Here is a 6,418-nt window from a genome sequence, read left to right on the forward strand (position 1 = left end):
TTCACTTTTTGTTGGTTTTTCAGTTGTCACATCTCTATAACAATCTTCAAACATTTCCTTCTCCTTCTCCTCCTCCCTCTTTCTTTCTTTCTCCTTCCTTCCTTCTTTCCTTCCTTTCCTCCTTCCTCTACCATGTTCTCTTTTCTCCCTTCCCGTCCCTCCTCTCGCTCCCTTTCTGATACTTTTTCGCGCACATGGTTTGAGATTTCTGCGAGAGGTTGGATAGGCGTTAGAGAAGAGGCACGAGGGCCAAAGGATTCCCCATGCCCAGTGCACAGAACTAATTCCAGGGTGAGAGGAGGGTGATAGGGGCCCCTCCGATGTTTAGCACCGCTATCCCCATAAAGGATACTTTGCTGAGGGTGCCTGTGACTACTTCCCGGAGCACCTCTGCTCCAGTGTAGGCTGCTGCTCCCTAAACAACACTAATATTATACCCAGCCAAGATGCCATTCAAATGTAAGGACACGGCCAGTGTGTCCTTCAAGGCCACAGACCCATACCTTCACTGTTCTGCTTAACTTGGTACAAATGGTTCTTATTCTTCTTTGCTCCTTGGATATGTCAGCCACGTGGATTGTGACATCTTTCTTGGTAAGTACAGTTATCTAAAACCAGCATCAAAGTCAATCTCTTTTCACTTTTTGTTGGTTTTTCAGTTGTCACATCTCTATAACAATCTTCAAACATTTCCTTCTCCTTCTCCTCCTCCCTCTTTCTTTCTTTCTCCTTCCTTCCTTCTTTCCTTCCTTTCCTCCTTCCTCTACCATGTTCTCTTTTCTCCCTTCCCATCCCTCCTCTCGCTCCCTTTCTGATAGTTTTTCGCGCACATGGTTTGAGATTTCTGCGAGAGATTGGATAGGCGTCAGAGAAGAGGCACGAGGGCCAGAGGATTCCCCATGCCCAGTGCACAGAACTAATTCCAGGGTGAGAGGAGGGTGATAGGGGCCCCTCCGATGTTTAGCACCGCTATCCCCATAAAGGATACTTTGCTGAGGGTGCCTGTGACTACTTCCCGGAGCACCTCTGCTCCAGTGTAGGCTGCTGCTCCCTAAACCTTGTTGAGGTTTAACTTTCACTTTCCCACTCCTCCACAGCAGTGGGGACCTTCCCAAAGCAATTCTATCCCTCCTTGGCTGACTTCAAATTATCCTATTCTCATTCCCTATTGATCTTTTTGTATTCATTTCCTGAGGCTTGGAGTTCTCCGTGGTTCCAGCTTTCATCTTGCATATGTTGCTACCAATGACTTCATCCATGCTTTAACCACTTATGTGACTTGGGCAATTCTCTCTAGTCTTAATCTCCATATTTATAAAACAGGGATAATAATCTGCTGTGAAGAATCATTGTGAGAGTCAGAAACAGTGATGTAAGTACCTAGCGCTGTGCCTGTACCATATTGACATTTATTGATAGCATTCATTACAAGGAAGATGATAATTATTATTCTTTCTGAATCTACTGCCATTGACTAATCTAGGACAATGTCTTCTCTCTCCTGGACTGTTGAGCTTACTCACTGGACCCCCTGCCTTCATTCCTCATTCCTATTGTTAAATCTGCTTTTCAGAAAGAGATTGTTAGCTCTAATATTATACCCAGCCAAGATGCCATTCAAATGTAAGGACGGCCAGTGTGTCCTTCAAGGCCACAGACCCATACCTTCACTGTTCTGCTTAACTTGGTACAAATGGTTCTTATTCTTCTTTGCTCCTTGGATATGTCAGCCATGTGGATTGTGACATCTTTCTTGGTAAGTACAGTTATCTAAAACCAGCATCAAAGTAAATCTCTTTTCACTTTTTGTTGGTGTTTCAGTTGTCGTATCTCTATAACAATCTTCAAACATTTCCTTCTCCTTCTCCTCCTCCCTCTTTCTTTCTTTCTCCTTCCTTCCTTCTTTCCTTCCTTTCCTCCTTCCTCTACCATGTTCTCTTTTCTCCCTTCCCGTCCCTCCTCTCGCTCCCTTTCTGATAGTTTTTCGCGCACATGGTTTGAGATTTCTGCGAGAGATTGGATAGGCGTCAGAGAAGAGGCACGAGGGCCAGAGGATTCCCCATGCCCAGTGCACAGAACTAATTCCAGGGTGAGAGGAGGGTGATAGGGGCCCCTCCGATGTTTAGCACCGCTATCCCCATAAAGGATACTTTGCTGAGGGTGCCTGTGACTACTTCCCGGAGCACCTCTGCTCCAGTGTAGGCTGCTGCTCCCTAAACCTTGTTGAGGTTTAACTTTCACTTTCCCACTCCTCCACAGCAGTGGGGACCTTCCCAAAGCAATTCTATCCCTCCTTGGCTGACTTCAAATTATCCTATTCTCATTCCCTATTGATCTTTTTGTATTCATTTCCTGAGGCTTGGAGTTCTCCGTGGTTCCAGCTTTCATCTTGCATATGTTGCTACCAATGACTTCATCCATGCTTTAACCACTTATGTGACTTGGGCAATTCTCTCTAGTCTTAATCTCCATATTTATAAAACAGGGATAATAATCTGCTGTGAAGAATCATTGTGAGAGTCAGAAACAGTGATGTAAGTACCTAGCGCTGTGCCTGTACCATATTGACATTTATTGATAGCATTCATTACAAGGAAGATGATAATTATTATTCTTTCTGAATCTACCGCCATTGACTAATCTAGGACAATGTCTTCTCTCTCCTGGACTGTTGAGCTTACTCACTGGACCCCCTGCCTTCATTCCTCATTCCTATTGTTAAATCTGCTTTTCAGAAAGAGATTGTTCTAAAATGTAGCCCTGACCACAACACTTACCTGCTTGAAACTTCTTCCTTCCCCAAGTCTGTGTACCCTATGCCCCCACCATACCTTAGGTCCTCCAAGCACACATGAGTCATTTGTGCCCCCCCTGTGTTATCCAGGCAGTTCCCTCTGTGCCTGCCTGGGTGCCTTCTCTCTCTTCCCTCCTTCTCGTCTCACCTGTGCATGTGCCTCCTTCATACCCAGTGCCAGTGTCTGCCATCCCGCCACGGAATGTCTGTTTCATTGTGGCCAAATACCAGCTCCTTGGAGGACAGGGAGAAGGTCCTATCTTGGTGTGGTGTCTTCCTACCTGCACAGGGCTCGGCATAGGGAAGGACCTCGCAGAACAGGTTCAGATGCTTGCCCAAGGTCATAGGGTGGATGAGCAGCAAGGTCAAGACTGGATCTCAGATCTCCATCTTCCTGCTCAGGACCCTTTCTCTCCACAGGCCATTTTGCTTCAGCTCAGGAGACCAGGCCTGGTATGCGGAGGGTGGAGGAGCACCCCATGTGAGGACAGCAGGCAACTGGAGGACAGTACACACCCCACATCTTGGTACTGTTCCTGATAAGTGGGGGAAGGATAAAATTATCCACTGCCCATGTCCTGTGCCTCCCCATCTGACATGGACTAGAGATAAAAAATGAATGACACAAAATCCAATCTTCGCTGGTGCAAAGGCAGGCAGGGTGGGGGAAGAGCTGGAGGCCCAAGCGGCTGTTCATCATGCACCACATCTCATATTTATTGCCTCATAATTGAAGGCAGCCTGGAGATGTCCCAGCACTGGTGGCTGACAAGACAGATGGGGACACAATGACTGCTGAGGGAGGGAATCAGGACACAGCCTTCCTCACAGGACTGCAGCCGTGGAGGGGAGGCAGCTAACTGGCAGCTGCACTGGCTCCAAGAGTCTGAATTGGGTTCTAGGTCCTGCTCTGCCACATTCTGTAATCACCCTGGACCAGAGCTGTTCTCCAGACCCAGAATTTCAGACTTCTGGATTTCATGCCCAGGATATCGGGAACTGTTGTGGGATTTGGGGAAATCTGGCCTACTAATTTTCTGTGTGACCTTAGGTGAATCTTTTCACCTCTCTGGGCTTTTTGCTTTCTCCTTGTAAAGAGGAGAGGATGCCTCCTTCTATGTGAAAAGCAAGGGGGTTGGGTTGTCCTAGAAGCAGCTAGGTAACAGCACTGGAAAGCTTCCTCCTGGGGGAAGGTGAAGACACAAGAAATGTTGCTAAATATTAAGGATCTGTCATGGCTCCCAGCTGCTCATAGAAATGGTCCAGATTCTCTGGCTTGGCATTTAAGGTTCTGTGAACCCTGGGTAGCTCTACCTCTACTATATGTCACTGTGGGAAAGGGTCTGTGTACAGGAGCCAGGAAGCCTGGTTTCCACTCATCTCACCACTGTCTTGCTATGACCTTGGGCAGGTCCTTCATATTAAGGATCTGTCATGGCTCCCAGCTGCTCATAGAAATGGTCCAGATTCTCTGGCTTGGCATTTAAGGTTCTGTGAACCCTGGGTAGCTCTACCTCTACTATATGTCACTGTGGGAAAGGGTCTGTGTACAGGAGCCAGGAAGCCTGGTTTCCACTCATCTCACCACTGTCTTGCTATGACCTTGGGCAGGTCCTTCATCATCCAGGTAGCAGAACAGGTTCAGATGCTTGCCCAAGGTCATAGGGTGGATCAGCAGCAAGGTCAAGGCTGGATCTCAGATCTCCATCTTCCTGCTCAGGACCCTTTCTCTCCACAGGCCATTTTGCTTCAGAACCTAGAAGTCTGCCTATGTTGCCCACTGCATAGATGGAGAAACATAGGCCTCAGAGGAACAGTGGTCACATAGTAGTCAAGGCAGAGCCAGGGTGGACACAGGGTTTGCATGGGACTGCAGAAGAGAAAGCAGTGTAGGGGCGCGGGCAGGACAGCTCTCCCTTCTGTGGACAGGATTCAAGTTGGGATTTCAGCTGGAGAGATGCAGGGGAGGGGAAGAGGCTTCTGCTAATTCAGTTCCTATTCTCACTGAGACCCCTGCTGGTTTTGTCCCATTAGGGGGTCTGGGGCTCTGTACTTTACCTCTTGGTTTCATGCCCAGCTTTGCTGGACTGGGGAAGAGAAAGGGAGGGAGGCACAGCAGCCAGGGCAGCCACCATGAACACTTACAGTCAGAGAGCTGTGGTGACCTCTACAACAGCCAGCCACATGCCCAGCTAGTGTCTGCTGTCCACCAGCAATGAGAACACACCCTCACTTGGAGCAGCACTTCCTTTTGGGAGACAGCTCAGCCCAAGGAAGAGACTGTTTTCTCCAAGCTGCAGAGGACTACTTAGAGAAGGTGGATTCTCTACTGGGTGTCTCCTGGCCCTGCAGAAATTGGGAGGCAGATAGGGCCCAACCCTCCTTGTGTCCTGATTCGTTGTCAGGTTATGTGGCCACTTCCCAGAATAAAGGCTCCTCACCAGAGCTTTCAGTGTATGGAATCCAACCCTCAGAAAATGCATGTCGGAAGATATGGCCTAAGTAGGATAGTGTCTGCTCTGTTCTGCCAATGTGTTAGAGCTGGGTGTGCGATCAGATTCCAGGCCTTGGGTCCTATTTCCCCTCTGTGGTATTGAGCATCAAGCTGGGTGCCTCCACAGAGGTTCAACAGATAGATAGGAGCTACTGCTGGGAAGGGCTTGTGCTCAATGAGGAGAAGCCTGCCCTCCAGGAGCTCTGAGTCAAGAGAGACAGACAGGCAAGGGAAGACTTCCCAGTCCCCTCCTGCATGCTAGTGTGTGTTTGTACCCCTGCACAGTGGCACAAAGATGCCACTCAGCCCTACCCTCCTCAGACAGTGCTCTGTGTGTATGTGTGTACGTGAGCACACGCTTGCTCTTTTCTACCCTCAATTGGCACCCAATTCATTCATCGGAAAAGAGAGGTTTTGTAAATTCTATCGGCCATGTGTAGGCCAGTGGTGGTATGGGCCACGTGACTACCTGTAGATTAGTAGTTTGGAGCCAAGCCAGACAGGATCCCGAGTGCCAGACGAAGAGTTTGAAAACTACCTCACAAGAGATGGGATGCAGTGAAGGTTTAGAAGGTTAGAGATAGAAAGGTCTCTAACATGTAGCAAGGACAGTGGATTGGAGGAGCCAAAGAAGATAGGAAGTCATGGAGGAGGCTGGAACTATGATGCCAAAGAAGGACAATGAGGATCCACATAGGTAGAAGGCAAGAGGGTGGACTTGAGAGCTCTTCTGACTGCTGTGTCCAACCCAAGGGGACTATCAGGTTGCAGAGCGAGAGAAGACGAATCGCATGTATGGCCTCGGTTTAGCCCAGGGATGAGGATGGTGGCTTGGTCTGTGCTAGAAATTAGCAGGCTTTTCCACAAGAGAGTGTTTCATGCCCAACCTTCTTCCAGCTTCATTCCCTCCTTTATCTACTCATCTATCCCTTATGTACCATTCATCCATCCATTCATTCTTCGATTCAGTCTTCACCAAAGACTTCCCATTTGCCAGACTTCCATGTACTGGGGATTCAGAAAATGACCAATGATGATCCTTACTCCCATGGGAGCAGAGAGACACACCTGCTCTTTCTCACCCTCCTGTTGTTTGTCTCAGATCATGGAAAGGTGGTAAATGTGGCTGG

Source organism: Fukomys damarensis, unplaced genomic scaffold (genome assembly GCF_012274545.1).
Source record: "Fukomys damarensis isolate Sample0158 unplaced genomic scaffold, DMR_v1.0_HiC HiC_scaffold_16, whole genome shotgun sequence".
Taxonomy (NCBI): Eukaryota; Metazoa; Chordata; class Mammalia; order Rodentia; family Bathyergidae; genus Fukomys; species Fukomys damarensis.